General features: G+C 43.0%; 1 long non-coding RNA gene across 1 annotated transcript; it reads left to right on the top strand.

The window, feature by feature from the left end:
• The first annotated feature begins 7,098 nt into the window (after nt 1–7,098).
• On the top strand, nt 7,099–16,199 carry LOC147654836 (uncharacterized). The gene is made up of 3 exons (XR_015283248.1): nt 7,099–7,236; nt 10,110–10,269; nt 12,700–16,199. It is a non-coding gene; the product is annotated as an uncharacterized LOC147654836 (long non-coding RNA).
• Nucleotides 16,200–16,426: the final 227 nt, after the last annotated feature.

Below are 16,426 nucleotides of genomic sequence, written 5' to 3'. Positions count from 1 at the left end.
GCCAGGTTTCCCCTACACTCTTTCCTAGTGGTACCAGAGGCCATCTCCCTCCGTGCCTGGTGCACTGCCCTCGCAGCACAGCACAGCCCAGCCCGCGGCATGCAGTGGGAGCTGGGCGCTGGCCGAACCGCGGCCCATGGCCCCGTCTGCACAGCCAGGTCAGCCAAACAGGAGATGTCAGGCTGAGGGGATTCTTAAATTGCTTTCATTTTTCAATCTGACTGAATTACACAGGCACAGTTCCACAGCAGAGAAGACTTGTGCTGTTAAGCATCAGCCCAAGGAAGGCCAGGAGCCTTTCCAAGTACAGAACACAGTTTCAGCTCAGTGAAGCCATTACAAAGGTACTTCAAGTCAGAGAAGTGATTAAGTGCTCTGCTGTGTCAGAGCCTCAAACTCTGCCACTTCATGACAGAAAAGAAAGATGTCTCAGCAAAATGGAGCCAACTTTCACAAAACTTATGATGTTCTGGATACGGTCTTAGAGAAAAGCTGCCAACTACAAGGGCATGTATGACTATGTGTTGATATCAGTGTGCTTCTATATCAGGCCCATTCCCTCATGGGGTTTACTTGCCCTGAGATGATTTTTAGAAGAGAGAATTTCTCACAGAAAAGAAAAATATAATTCTTCTTGAAGCAGGTTATCAGAACAGAAAAGGTAATTTCATATGCAGGGTCAACTGCCAAGCTGTGCTTTACTCTGCTCTGGGTTGGCAAAGTGAGAAGCAGGTCTGTGTCAGGTTTGAGGTTGCCTTGCATCAAAAGCCCAGGAAAGCAGCTGGGGCAGTGCTGAGGCACAGCATGGTAGGCAGAGCTGAACACAGGGGTCTCCTCTGCCATCAGAGGCCACAGAGCACCCACAGCTTTCATGGTGGGCTGGTGTGCTACTGGTCACGTGTTGCTAAAGGACACGAAATGATTCACAATGAATACCTTTCAGTGTTAGAACAGGAAAGAAGTAACCTTTATTCTCTGACTCCAGTACTTATAGATCCTTGACAATGACCAGGGATTGGATAATCAAGTTACCACCTTCCCAAGCACACTGGTCATGAGAAACATCCATCAAAAGATGTTTCTTAGAAGGAATGGGATAAACAACCCATGTTTATAGAACTTTCATGGGAAAGTAACTAAAACTATGAAAACATTGTCAGAAGGCTTTAGTTTTTAGGGCGACAGTCATGTTGCTGGTTGCATTTTGGGAAATGCTGCTTTCTGCTCCCATCCCAATGGCCTAGTGCTGTAATTTACTGGGCAAGACAACATTACAAGGAACTCTGCAAATTTCTTTGTTCAATCAGGCCCTGGCAGTCTCAGTGCTGAGACCTGTTGATGGTTTCTTTGCTCAGGTACACTGAACTGCACCGTAATGATTGCAAATGCACTGCTTGACACAGATCTTCTGAGACTTCCAGCCTGTCTACCAGGCTAAGCTAGGCTTGTGCAGGTGCCTAATTTTTATTTTTCCTTCTGGGCCTTTTGTATAATAACAGTGTAACGAAAATATCCCTGTAGGGTCTGACTTTTGCATTATAAACTCCCACAGTTTCAGAGCAAGGAGGTTGCTCTGGAGCCTTTGAGATGAAAGGTGCCAGCTGAGCTGACAGGTGCAGAGTTAATGTTGTTCAAGCCCCCAGGACTTCAAAGAACAGATACAAACTAGGAGCTGAAGAGAAGAGGGAGTGTGGAAAGAGGCTTAACCAGCTGTGTCACTTCACAAGGCATTTTATGGGCAGCATCACACACAGACCTGGCAGTACAAAGCAGACAGGATTCCACTCCTGTGCCATGAAGAAATTGTGCTATTGACAGGGTGGCTGTTTCTATTGCCCTTTGGGCTTGTGTGGATGTTTCCCTGGGCTGGTGCCTCAGTTTGAAGGTGCCAGCCATCCTGCAGACCAGGAACAGAACACACTTGTGGTAACAAGGCTTTTCCATGCCTGCCCTGTTCCACCTTGGTGGGTGAAGTGCCCTCTGTTCTCATGTTAAAACCATGAGTTTGTTCTTTGCACGGCAGTGGCACTGCAGGCTGGAGCTGCCCCATGCAAGGCAGATTTGGACCAAACCCCTGAGCCTTGGTTTCACCAGCTCCAACAAGCAGGTGTTCTAGCAGTTTTCCATATGAACAGCTGTCCTGTTATTACTCCCAGGAAAATGGAGATGGGGGACAGAATTTGAGGGGCAGCCGGAGGTTGCCTCTAGTTTAAATCTGCTAGCAGCTGAGGTGCTGTGGCACAGAGGTGTGCAGGGGAGAAAAGCCAGCCCCAGCAATCTCCCAGCAGGGGCTGAGCTGTGGCTGATGCTGAAGCCCAGTTCTGTGAGATGCTCTGCACCCCCACTTGCCATGGCCAGGGAACAGCTCAACTCTGAAGGCTGCACTGCCCCTTGGGCATTATTGCATGTGTGTTATGGGAGACGATTTTCCTCTCTGTTTTCAATTTGTTGACAGGTATATTGTTATCTGTCAGCAGGACTTGTTTCCAGAAGTGTTTGAGTGACTAGCTTTGCCTGCTAGTGTCAGCCATTTATCACAAAGCTGTTTAAGGTACCTGTTGCAGAACTCACACTCTCTCAGTGCTGCACGACCACACGGCCTTCAGTGGCAGTCCTGGAGTCAGATCTCTGGTTTCTGAGATAAATCCATGCATGGGTATGTCTGTTTAACCCATTTTCTCCTCAGCCTAGCTGGTACGTGGTAAGCACTTTCCTGCCTTCATCATGTCCTGTCAGTGGATTCACTGATCTCAGTTCTGGGGAGAATAATTGGATTTGATCTGTCTGTTTTTCATGACTGTTTTCCAAAGGGCCCACGGTAGAGTGACATTACTTCTTCCAGTTCTTCTCACAAGTATCTTTTGTTGGACACATTCAATTATGGGCCAATAGTTATCCCAGCAAGACACCCTTGGATCAGAGACATGGGGCTTGGATTCCTCACTAACAAAGGATGCTGGTTTTTGTAGAGTTGTTTCAGCATGAAGACAATCAATATCCAGCCTTAACATTGAGGAATGGCTGGTTTCTGGATGAGCATCACTTTTTCCTGTATGCTGTATTCTCATAGCTCCCAAGCAGACAGGAAAGTTTGGACTCTGGGAGTGGAATATTTTGCTGTGAGGAAAGAAGTGGATTACTAGAGACACATGACATTGGATATCAACATGTGAAGGGTAAAACATTAATTTTTGTTTCAAAAATGTGCTGTTAGAAATTGCTCCCTAGCAACAAACCACCTTAGTTTGCCAAATGCTGAACCTTGACAACACCATATTTGTGCTAATTCCATCTGCTTCAGTTCAACACAAGAATTACTAAGTGAATCAACAGTAGACAGTACCAGTGTAGTAAAAAGTATATAATTTTCATGTAACCTCTCATTTCTTTGAAAACTGAAATGCAGTGATTGTCCCAAAGCTTCTGGATCACAGGGAAGAAGCATTTGCAGGAGGGGAACACTGGTATGAAGTGTTACTAACTTTATGCTGCTCACTGATACACTGTTGGACTTAATGCAGCTATAAATCCCCATTTTTATGTATTTCCCCAAAGTCCTGGCTAATGTAAACAGAAGAGGCTGAATGGTTAAATGCACAGAATAAATGTTTTCCTCTTTTTACAGTGTTTCTTTAAATAGCTTTGCATCTCTGCTGGCTACACATGCTTTCCTCCAGGAGAGGAGACTGGGCTAGTGGTTTCTAAAGCCTGCAAAAGTGAACATCACTGCAAGCAGCTTCAGCTGTGGGCAAGGCTACATTTCCTGCTTCAATGGGAACCTGCTGCTGCTGAGAGGGATTTGATCTCACTAGAGAGAATTCATGTTTCTTCCTTCCACCTTCCTGCAATTTCAATTGCTCATTTCATCTACCAACAAGCAATTTCCTTTTCTTGCTCTGTAGTGGCTGGTGTCCCTTCTTAAACTGCAACACATATTGTTCTGAAAAGCAATAGGGATGGAGTAGGAAGTTGCTTGGTTGTGTAAGTTTTAATACTGACTTGGCTTTCCTCTAAGGCCTTGGGTACATCTTTTAATGATTTTCTTCATATTTCCTGTCTGCTGGATGGCTTCTGACACACAAAGGCCTAACGAGGAACATGCTGGGAAAAGCTGTGAAGTGTCAAGCCTCTGGATAGATCCATTGAGAACCACAAGGGTCTTCTTCTAGGTCTGCTCTAGCCAGATGTAAATTTTTCTCCTTGGGGTAAACTCCTGGAACCAGAGACACAGTGTTTGAGGAAGATCTTGGGAATTCTTCACTGTAAGGGTGGTGAAGCAGTGGAGCAGGTTTCCCAGAGAGGTTGTGGATGCCCTGTCCCTGGAGGTGTTCAAGGTCAAGTTGGATGGGGCTCTGAGCAACCTGATCTAGTGGAAGGTGCCCTGACCACAGCAGGGGGGTTGAAACTAGCTGATCACTAAGGATCACTAAGATCACTCCTAACCCAAGCCATTCTACGATTCTATAAATTTAGTTTGAGATGCAACCAAAGCACCTCCAGCTGTAGCACACCTTATGCCTGAGCAGCCTGTGTCAGCATCCTGGGATCAGATTAGGGAGGCTGAAAGTGTCTGAGTACTTGCAGAGCTGAGGAAGGGACAACATGCCTGTGGCATCTCCAGAGGAGCAGATTTCACTGATGGTGTCAATTATAAACTTATGTTGTTATTGTTGTTTGTTTCCTTTTAAAGGATAATTTGTAGGGAGATACTTAGAAGCAGCAGGAAATTATTATAAGTTTAAAAGCTTTGCTTGAAATTGTCAGTCTTCACAAGCAGGTTCAAATATTCCTCCTTCCCTCTTTCCTGTCACTACCTTTCAGTTAAAAGTGGATGTTTTTACTCAGAGATGAGTGTGTGTCCATTTGGTGTGACTCACCTCATATAAGCAGTAAAATAAGGTGCTAGGATCAACTCTAAGCCCTATTCTCTTGCCCTCACTAAAATTTACTTAAGAAATATTTGTAAAGAACACAAAGTCATAGGTCAGAGAATGCTTTTCAAGTGTTCACACATTAAATAAAGTGAAGAGCTTTAAAAATGCAATCTTTAAGAAATATCTTAAGTAGGTAAGTATGAAGACATGGTTTGGGCTTATTTATTTATTTAGAGCAGACATTTAGAAGTATACACAGCTGAAAATGTCAAGAGTTTCAGGACTGTGTGAAGTAATGTTGGTCATGGCAGAACCAGTAAACACATCCCACCCAACAGAAATGAACTGCAACTGGCCTAATAAAATAACCACAGCTATTCTCATTCCAGATGAAACTCAGTTTAAGTCATAATGCTAGCTGTGACTTCCATCATATGGGCACTAATGTCTCCAAAAGAATATTTACAGAGAAATAAAGCAAGCAGGGGATTGATTACAAGCAAATTGGTTCATATGTTTTCCAGAGAGCTGAACTTCTGAGCTTGCTCAATGAGCACTGACTGCAGGTCACTTCGGTTTATATCAGTCTAATCACACTGATTTCCACAAGGAGAACTGCATTTTGTTTCTGCTCTGATGTGCAAAAGCTCTTCAGTAGTTAGCTGAAATGCAACAGACTGTAAGCATTTTCGCTCTCTCATCTTTCAAATAGCTTAGAGAAAGTTTGTCAGGAGAGCTGGTTCAAATTACTGTAATTATTTCTGCCACGGCTTATTACACAAATAGGGTATTAAGCATATGATAGAAATAGAGATACCATTAATTAAAGGAACCTAATCTAAATTTATTCCCTGGTCTTAAGTGTTTAGTTACATTTGTCTCAAAATGAAGATGTAGAAATGGGCTGCAGTAGTTTTCAGTGGGGACAGCTTGTCGTGGCATACACTGAGGAGCATTGCCCAGCCATCAATGTGTGACAGCCACAACAGCCAGCATTACACAGGTGGGATGTAGAATACTTCCAAAGAAGCATTCCAGCTCTCCAAGCTGGAAAACAACTCTTCTGGATATCAGAAGGCTGTCAATGTGTGACAGGCTGTCGTGGTTTTAAACTAATAACGAAGAAAATTACTTATTTCTTGCTGTGAGATATGGATTAGAACAAGAGCAAAACAGGCATAAAACTTAAAAGGGAAAAAAAAAGAAAGTTTATTGACAAACTACAATAATAAGAACACCAGAATAAACTTCCAGAAAAACTTTTTCATCCCCTGTCTACCCACTATTCCCTTGTTCACATGACAACAGACACAAAAACTTTGGAACTTTGATGGTTAAAAAGTCCCAATTCTTGCTACAGTCTTTTCACCAGTCTTTGTAGAGAAACAGAAGTTTCTTCCTGTTAATTTATGGAGTTTCTCACAAGAAAACTATTTTTGTTATAGTTTTCTATTGCCCTAATGTTAGCTGCTCAGAGCTGCTATTATTAGAGCCCACTCCTCCCATTTTCACATCACTCTGAAGTGTGTATGGGCCATGAGTCTAGAGAGAGCATTTTTAAGGATAAGTTATTCAAAGGCAAAAAAAAGTCTTCTTCATCTGTTTCTGTGAGCTTTACTAGAAAACAGTTTTCTCATTGCCTCTCAAGGCTTCAAATCTTCCAGCACTTCACTATACCATAATTACTCTTTTTACTCAAAATTTACACTTTAAACACTCTATTCCTCCTTATATACTGTCATGAATTAAAGGAGTGTTTTTAAGACCTTATTGTCCATTTCCATAGTTTTAACAGAAAGATATTTCAGCTTAATTAAAGCATCTTCTTAATTGTCTACTTTTTCTGAAGCTTCTTTTCTTTCCTGTCACTGGTAGTTTATAAAGTCTCTTTTCATGTTGATCTCTCTCTCTCTCTCTGGATAAAAAGATTAATCCGCAAGTCTCATCTGGGTAATGAAAGAGTTAAAATCTTGTCCAGGCTTTTGTAGATGGTTCGGAGATCTCTGCCGAACAGGAGCTGGAGCCGTCTGTGATGGGAAGTTCCTCATGGCTGCTCTAGAGCGTGTAGTCTCTGCTCTAACTCGCTGCAAGTCCAGGGCCTCTCTCTCTCTTCACTGGGCAGTTTCTAGTGAATGTAGTTACATCAAAACCTGCAGCCGAGCCAGAGATCGGCTCGGCCCGGCCCGGGCCCGAGGAAAACCTTCCCCAGGCCCCCCCATCTCCCGGCCGGGAGACGGGGCAGGCCCGACCCCATCCCCGCCCGGCCGCATGGCCTGGGCAGGGACGGGAGGCCTGGAGCTCCGCCACCCTTCACAGCCAGGAAACAAAGAGAACCCAGAGAGCTCTTGTTTTGCACTTTAAGGTGGGGTTCACAAGTTGATCCCACTTTTCAATGGCCTAAACTGCTGTCAATTCTCAGCAATGACTGATAATTTGTCAGGAGAAGACTCCAGGCAGTTCCCAGCAACTCCAACTCCCTTAAAGGTAGAGTAACTCCATGACACAGGCACAGCAACAACACCACACAGGTGGGATATAGAGTGCTTCCAACAAAATATTCCAGCTCTTTGAGCTGGAAAACAACTCTTCCTGATATCAGAAGGCCCTCAAGGCTAGATCCAAAAAGGATTTAAACAAAGTCACTCATGGGCTGAAAACCAACACAGGACGGTATGTTCCTATTAAGGAGTATTTCAGTTTTGTAAGTAATGGGAGCCCTTCTGAGTACCAGCCTGCACTACTGACCTGGCAACTGTCTTTTTCCCCCAGAACTTCTCAGATTTTAGGCCCTTGAAATAAATTTTCAGGTTTTTCCAAACCTAATTCCTACTTTTTCTTGGAATTTTCCTTTGTATTTTAAAGCTGTTTCTAAGGAATAATTCTTTCCTGTTTTCTCTCACTTTGTGTCATCACATGGTGATTAATGCCAGTGTCCATAAACTCCCCTTTCTTTATAGCCTACATGCTAAACTTCATACCAGCTGAGTTAATAGAGTGCATGTATTTTTTCTCATGAGGCAGCTCCCAGTAGGTTGTAAGCAAGTATTTGTGTTTCACAGTATGAAGACTTCATAAGCATCCTTTTAATTGAGCACTGGTACTCAGCAGAGATCACTCAAGACTGCTCATTTTGGGCTGTGTGGCATTGAAGGAATAAATTTTTCATTTAGTCCCATCTGTTTCCAAAATTGTTTTTTCTGGAAAAGTGATAGGGGCTTTAATGGAGCCTGTGAAAGGTCAAAAAACAACATCTCTAATTGAATGTGCTCTTGGGAATTCACTTGGAAATAATCCTCTTCATTTTTTGTCTCCCTTTCTGGCTGCCAGTGTTGAACCACAGAGTTAATAGCAGCCCTCTAAAATACTCTGGTTTGTGTGTTGGGTCAGCCACAGCCATCTCTCTGTAAACCTCTCCATTTGCTGATACCAGCAGAATAACAGAGGAGAAGCGTGCAGCTGAGGTGGAGTGTTAAGATGTGCTGGAGGTGGCCTAGCTGGGTATGAGAAGTGCCTTCCTTTTGGCAATAAGCCCCTGCAGTTCATCTGCAAAGGACCACGGAGTGAAAGGGCAGATGATGGTTGTTTCAGAAGAAAGTTCTGCAATTTGCTCCCCTATCTAGGGCTCCCAAGGTACAGCTTTTCCTCCAGGTGTCCCTGCTGGTCTCAGCTTGAAAAACCTCAGACTGAGGAAGAAAAGCATGTGGGGCTCCAAAATCCAAAGCAGATGGTGACAAGCAGTGCACAACAACCACCACCTGGCCAGGCAGGAGCAGAGGCCCCAGCGTGGTCTCAAAGGGAGGGAACACATGCAGTGCTGTGTCTGACTCAGGCTGGGCTTGTCCTGCCTCTATCATGTATTATTTTACAGTGAATGTTGACCAAATCCCACATGATTTCCTGCAAACCCTCATTACAACATCTTTGGTGCTCCTCCAGCTAGTGACAGCTACCGAATGGTTCTCCTGTAACTCCAGCTTCAGTGATGAGCTGAGCTCCAGACATGAGGAGTTTGTGTCATCTCCTGGCAAGTCCCTTGAGACACTCAGCCACCCAAAGGCACAGTCATGGAGATGCCATCCTCTTTAAATTTCAAGCTGGCAGACCAGGAAATAAATGCCATTAGAGTATTTTAGTGTGCTGCCAAGTTTTATATAAACTCGAAAAACTTAGCTCTGAATTAATGAACAAGCATCTTCAGATATCAAAAATGGATTGCACAGTATTTGAGACTTTCAAGTTGTAAAGAAACCTTTTTAACAGGTGAGATTGGCCTAATGTACTTTCCTTCAGCCAGTTTGCTCTCATTTTTAAAGTGCTTTTTGAATATTTTACTGGCAGACAAGGAAAGATTAGCACTAAAGGAGTATTATGGACAAATCCATAAAGGCCCACAAAATAAATTAAACTTTTGTTTATTTAAGAACACAGGGATTTATATAGGTAAAGGTTGCTTTCCTGTGCTATAAACTTAATGAAACAGATAAAAAATGGTCTTCACAGCCTTATTTGTGTTGCTGTAATGATTCAGTTCTGTGGAGTTTTATACAGCACCAGTCCTAGCAGCATGGGAATGGTTTACCATTAAGAGAGGTAAAATGACAGTGAGTTGTATTAATCTCTTCTGAGCCACCATAAGCTGACAGTTGGACTTTTCCTCATCAGGAAATAAAGGAATTCCTAGTTTCTACAGTTAAAGGTTAAAGCTATGGTGTCTGTCCTGCATGGCAGAGCTCTTGCCACTCTTCAGGACACAAGTTGCCAAAACCTGCTGTAGCAGAATTTCCTATTTGAGGACACTGACAGCCCAATGAAGAGACACCATTCCTTCAGAGTGGGATACAGCACTTGGAAACTACTCAGCCAGGCATCTCACACAGAGAATCATGCTATTTGCAGCATTTGTTTCTGGTGTCTCATTGGGAGCTTTCAGAGAGCCAGCACTTGGCACTGTAGCCTGCAGCTGGGCTCTGGTCATACAAATGTTCCAGTAGGTTTTAATTGGGATAACTCATAATTCACCAAAAAAGAAAGTGGGACAAGTCAGACTCTGGACACAAGTAATGGAGTGCAGCAGTCAAGTGAAGACTGCAGCCAAGTGGTCAAGGCTCCATTGTGCATTTTTTTCAGTGCTGGGTCTGCCACCTCAAGGGATGTGAGAGGAGGGATGGGAATGCAACAGACATGGGGATAATTGCTTGCCATTCCTTCTCCTTCCCTTTTTCTCTCCTGTAACAGGCATGATAAGGTGTCCAGACCTGCCCCTCCTTCTTGTGGCAACCGCTTTGAATTTTCCTCCACTGCTAGGAAGCCCAGCACAAGCTTTGGCATGAATAGTTCAGCTAGTGAAAACACTGTCTAAGCTGATTTGCTCCACCTCTACAGCTGTCCTGAGAAGGTCAGTGGAGTGTGCAAAACATCCACTTTTATTAATTTCTCTTTAAATGTCAATTAGAAATATAGCTAGAGCCATGTATACACATGAATATGCCTGGGAAGAATTTCTAATAGCAGAAGCTTTTCTCTTTTACAAAAGCACAGATGCAGCACAATTTGTTTGCCTCTGTGCAAGGAGAGATGGGAAATATTGTCTTTTTTTTCAATAAAATCCAGCTGTTGGTTTTATAATACAGTCAATAGCTCTGCAGCTTCAAGAGACACATGTCCTTGCTGCAACTGTTGGATCCTCAGCTGTTCTCTTGATGTTACCCATTGGAACGTGGGACTGATTTAGCCCTGGGAGATCAAGCCTGACAGATGTTCATCACATCTGCTCTTCAGAGCTTCCAGCACACAAGATCCCACCATCTCTCCATCACAATCTTCTCTCATATTGACCCAAAACCTCCTTTGCCACAAATAAAGTGGATTTCTTCTTGTTCTACTCTTTAAGTTATATAGGGAACTTGTGAAAGTGTTATGAGGCAGAAGTGAAAGGCACAGAAGAAAGGATTCATCCAGGCAGGAATGTAACAGAAAGGTCAAATAGCTACACACAACCAAAAATAAAAATTAGTCTAAAGCAATTTTGGTACTGTCTGTCTTTTTTATAAAAATAATTTTAGATTTGTTGCCTTCTCTTGTCTGTCTTGTGAATAAATTTCACAGCAGTTCTCCCTATGCAAAGATCCAAATAGAAAATAGAAAAATATACAGATCAGACTTTAGGATTTCCTTTTTGAAGATATCTGTTTCATTGGACACACAGATGACTGCTTCTTGCACACGGTTATAAAACTGGTTGTGCATGGTGGTTCAACAGAGACTATCTCACTTTTTTTCACAAAAAGAAATCAGGGTGGAGGGTGTAAAAACCTCAAAGCAAGAAAATTTTGCTTGTTTCCCCTTTATTCCCCTTATGGATGGTTTATCCCTTCAGAGGAGGAAAGTGGATTGGTCTGAGGCAGGTGGTTCTTGACAAGGTCATGCTGATGCTTTTATATCCCATCATTCTCTTTCAACCCTTATTAATTGTTTTGTTAACAACCGTGGTGCGACGGACATCATGCTGATGTCTGAGTCATGGAAAGAGCATATGATTGTCTGCTTCCCACGGCTGTCCTTTGATGAAGGGGTCTGGGTCCTCTGGGTCTAAGACAACAGATGGTTGTGAAGCACCTGCCAGAAGAGCAGGAGGGGATAGAACAATGCATGTGGCCATATCCTGCACCAGAAAATTAATAAAACCCAGAGCATGACTGCTCTTTACTTCAACAAAAAGCCACAGCTTAAATGAACATCAGAGAGGATCTTAGCACATTCTTGTGTGGCATCCCAAGCATTCTGTGAGTGTCCTTCCAAACTGGTGAGTTCTCTCCAGATGGATGCTGTCTTGGGCAGTGTCTCTCAGTAAACACAATTTTTCATGCCACAGATGACGTGTTCTCTGAGTCATCCCAGTACAGCACACTTATCCAACTCAGCACTGTGCATCCTGAGCTCTGGGGAAGGCTCAGCATGCTCCTGGTCCCCATGATAAGAAGGAAAGTGAGGTGCAGTGGGGCTGGGGCTGGCCCACTGGCTTCTGCCCTCTCTTTCCAAGCAGTAAGGTTGTACCTCAGGTAACTTTCCCTTCCTGTCCCACTGGGGTTCCTGGAGGAGCTGTAATGACTAAATGTATTTGGATGGGGCTGTGAGAGCATGCCTTTCTGCCCAGGTTCTGCCTGTGTCCTTCTCTCAGACCAAGGGGAGCAGAATATACCAGATTTGTAGATGGGGACACTCCAGACTGGACGGGGCTGCTTTCCCATTCAGCACAGAACAAGACATGAGCAAGAGAAGTTTTGACTCCCAAAGGCTTATAGCTGGAAAATACTCTCTGTCACTTGTTGTTTGATGAGGCTAAACAGAGAAGTTGAATGACTGGCTTTCAGGCTGCCAGCACCTTGGCAAATCTCTCAGAGGATAAAAACCAGAAATGTTTAGTAACTGAAATCCAGACTTTCCAAAATTACTCAGAAGCAAATGCCTTCATGGGTGTGGAGAGAATGGGAAGGGAACCTAGAGAAAACAAAAACAAAACAAATAAGATGTCTCTAGGGGTGTCAAATTCTGGTACTGAGGGCTCCTGGAGACATGTCTCAGCAGAGTTCTCTAAGATTTTCTCAATTTATAGATTCTCTGATGCAGATGAAACTAATCCAGTGTCTTTCCAAGAGGAATACTAAAATGAGGAGCACTTTCAAAATAAAATTGCTAATCTTTCAAACAGTAATTTTACTAATGTTCACTCATAATTACTTAGTCATGAAGAAGCTGGAGGTCCAATTTATGCTTGGAGGTTTCTATAAACATCATCCTGAAACTGTTACAATACCTTTGCCCTCAGGTGCTAACATCAGCATGAAATGATAAGGCCTGTCATCATCAAGATACCCAGCTCCCTGAGCTGCAAGACAGAGACAGGGAGCAAAAGGAAGCCTCCATAATCCAGGAGGGAATGGTCAGTGAACTGCTATGCAACTTAGACCAGCACAAGTCCACAGGGCCAGATGGGATTCACCAAGAGTACTGAGAGAGCTGGCAGAAGAGCTCACTAAGCCACTTTCAATCATTTGCTAGCAGTCCTGGTCAACCAGGTAGGTCCCATGTGAGTGGAAGCTGGCAAATGTGACGCCTGTCAGAGGTATTGGAAGAAGGATCCATAGCACTACAGTCCTGTCAGCCTGATCTCGATGCCAGGTAAGGTCACAGAGGAAATCATGTCAAGTGCCATCATGCAACAAGTACAGGACAGCCAGGAGGTCAGGCCCAGCCAGTATGGGTTTGTGAAAGGCAGGTCCTGCTTGGCTGACCTGCTCTCCTTATGCAGCCAGGTGACCTTGTGCACTACTGAGACCACACCTCAACTCCTGTGTCCACTTCTGGGCCCCTCACTGAGGCACTGGTGCGAGTCCGGAGCAGGACAACAAAGCTGGGGAGGGGTCTGAAGCACAAGTCTTATGAGGAGTGGCTGAGGCATCTGAGGTTGTTTAGCCTGGAGAAAAGGAGGCTCAGGGAAGACGTTGTTGCTCTCCGCAATTACCTGAAAGGTGTGTGTCAGTCTCTTCACCGAGGTAACTAGTGACAGGACAAGAAGAAATGGCCTAAAGTTGCATCAGGAGAGGATATTAGGAAAAGATTTTTTTCCAAAAAAGGTTGTAAAGCATTGGATCAGGAAAGTGATGGCGTCACTATCCCTGGAAGTGTTCAAAAATTAATGGATATGGCACTTAAGGACATGGTTTAATGGTGAATATAGTGGTGGTGCTAGATTGATGGTTGGACTTGCATGTCTTAAAGGTCTTCTCCAGTCTTAATCATTCTATCATTCTACCTTCTTGAAACAGTTTCTGGGCCAAGTTCTTCTCTACTTATATCATCATCTGTTCTATTAATTTTGATAGGTTGCAATGGGCACAGGTCTGCCCCCTGCAAACCAAATTAAACTCTTGTTTTCAGAGCATAGACTTTGAAGAGCAGAGAAATGCCAGTCTGTCGTATTGGCAGTTCCAGAAGTTCAAGAAAACCACCCAAGGGTTCTGTCCAAATAAGTGTATGCCTTATTATCACCATAGGCATGGTAAAACCATTTAGAGAAGGCTGGGAAACTGGAAGAGCAGATTCCAACATGAAATTTAAAAAAATCTTTAAAGGCAGTATTTAACAACGAAGGAGGTTCAATAGTTCATTTCATAGGTCACAATGTCCTGAGACTTGTGTAATTACCAAAAAGTTGTTTTAAGTTTTTAGGCAAACTGGAGTAATATAAACTAACACTATAAAAATGTGGGTGAGGTTTTCAAAAATACTTGAACAGGGCTTAGAAGAGTTCCTTCCTGTATTGCATTGCATTTTGATGCAAAACACGTCAGAGCCAGACAAGGATTTTGAAAAGTCCTTCATCTTTTCTCCAGCCTTTAGTTTCAGTGCTCCCAAGTAGGAAAATAACACACTTTCTTATCTACAGAATGTAAAATCATGTATTTTAATCATGCTGATTGAAAGCAAGCCTATTTTGGCTGAAAAAAAATGTTATCTTGCACTTCCTATCACTAAAGTGGATGCTGGATGGAAAAAGATCCTCAGATGATAATTACTCAGCATTTTACTTCAAACTTAAACACAATTTCTGAAACATAACCTTATCTCACCAATATTGCAAGACCACAGGAGTTTCATACCCCTGCTCCTTCATCTTCTGCTTGTGGCACTTGAAAGGACAAGAAAGACAAGTCTCCATTCTTCATAAAGGCTTTTATTACAAGGTTGTTCAAGGTGCATTGCTGAAAGCCCCTAGATGAGAGGATGCATGTGATATTGGCAAAGAAGGTTGACTAGAAAAAGAATATGTAAAGGCTGGGGCACTATAAAAAAACCAAAAAATCTGAAACAGAACGTATTTCCCTTTTCTAAATTAAGTCCAAGTTTGCATTTAGTTTGTATGCTGCAAATGAAGATAAGCCATGAGTTGGTGGGTAATAGCGCCAGTGAAACTTGATTTGCTTCAAATTGCTGAGGCTCAAACTTGGAGTTTCTGGGCTCTTTCTAGTAAGGGAAGGGCTTTACTTAAGTCTTGTCTTTTTTGGTGGCACTAATAAATTCAGCAGCTCTGGTACAGTCATGTCTTTCCCTGAAATATTAAATTTATGTCTGCATCTCTCCTCTACCAAATCTGAAAAAAACTGGCTAGGGGATTCAAGATTTATTAGGGATACATATGTAAAGATACACTCCTAATTTGCTATGACTACAGGAGTCTTATTTATGAACACAGGTTAAAAGCCTGGAAAATTAGGCTGAAACCAATTGAGTGAAGAATTCTAAGATTTTGGTCAATGCTTAATCTATTACGATTTAACTATGTTCCCTAATATTGCAGTCACTGGTGGGCTGAGCTTTTGTTTTTAACAGCAGTTGCTGCGAGCCAATGCTGATTAATCATGTAAATATGATATGTTGAATATATGTTGAAATATTTCCAATAAGCATTGGCTGATGAGACACATGGTGCCATGTGACTTTGGCTAACTAATTGGGTCACTCAAATATTGGAGCTTCGATGTATGAACAAATAGCTGTGGTGAACAACTTGTGAGCCAGTCACAGACAGATGTTTACTCGTGGAAAACTTCCAGCTAATAGTACGTATTTCTGGAGAAGTCATAGTCTGTTTACAGGCAATTTCTGGCATGAAGGGACTATATTCATCAATTAAAATGTTTAGTCTGAATTGGTTTCCAACTCCAATTGAAAATAAATGAAGAACTGGCTAATCTGGGTTGCAGATTCTTTTAAAAAGGTTCTTTTAAAAAGCTCCAACACATATACCTCTTCTTGATGTATTAGTAACTATGCATGAGTTTGTTCAACTTTGTCTTTTCTCAAGAGTGTGGTAAGCATGTTGTTTTTCTTGACCTTCTGTGCTGGTTGACAGGTTCTTGGTGAAGTCTCTCAAAACTTGAGAAGGAAATCAGTAAGAGCAGGAGATTGAAGCATGTCCAAATAATGCTAATGATATTGCATAGGTTTGCCAAACCGTGGCAACTCACAGCTGATCACAATGTGGCTGTTCAGTTTAAGTAGGAACATCCTTACCTTGTGCTTTCCATGGAAGCTTCTCTCTAACAGGAGCCTGGCTGGGACTCCTTGGCAGGCTGCACCACTTGCTCTGCCAGCAGTAGCTGTTGCCCAGCCAGGGAGACCCTGCTTTCCTCAGTACATTTCTCAAGTTTCTGTTGATGTTTTTTGTGTTGTGAAGGACAAAACTCATGTAGCCATGTAATAAAAATAGTCCACTGTAGGTCTCAGGATGCTGGTTGGCTGCAAAATCTCTGTAAATAAAAAAAATGTTGCTGGCAACAAGAAGAGCCTTGGGGTAGGAGGGCAGAAGATTCTGGAGTTCATGGATGTTGCCAAAATTCATGGCCATCCATGAAATGAGAAGCTCTTTGAGAGATCCGCCCCTTGAAGGAGAAAAGGAATTTGGGATATGGAACAGAGGTGAGAACACCACCAGGATGCTCAGCCCACCACATGGTATTCTTCACTGGAAAAGTCCAAAAGCACTCCCCAGG

The sequence above is a fragment of the Cyanistes caeruleus genome, chromosome 2 (assembly GCF_971803275.1).
Source record: "Cyanistes caeruleus chromosome 2, bCyaCae1.hap1.1, whole genome shotgun sequence".
NCBI lineage: Eukaryota > Metazoa > Chordata > Aves > Passeriformes > Paridae > Cyanistes > Cyanistes caeruleus.
Note: the sequence above shows the minus strand (reverse complement) of the source record. Positions and strands in the feature narration are given on the sequence as shown.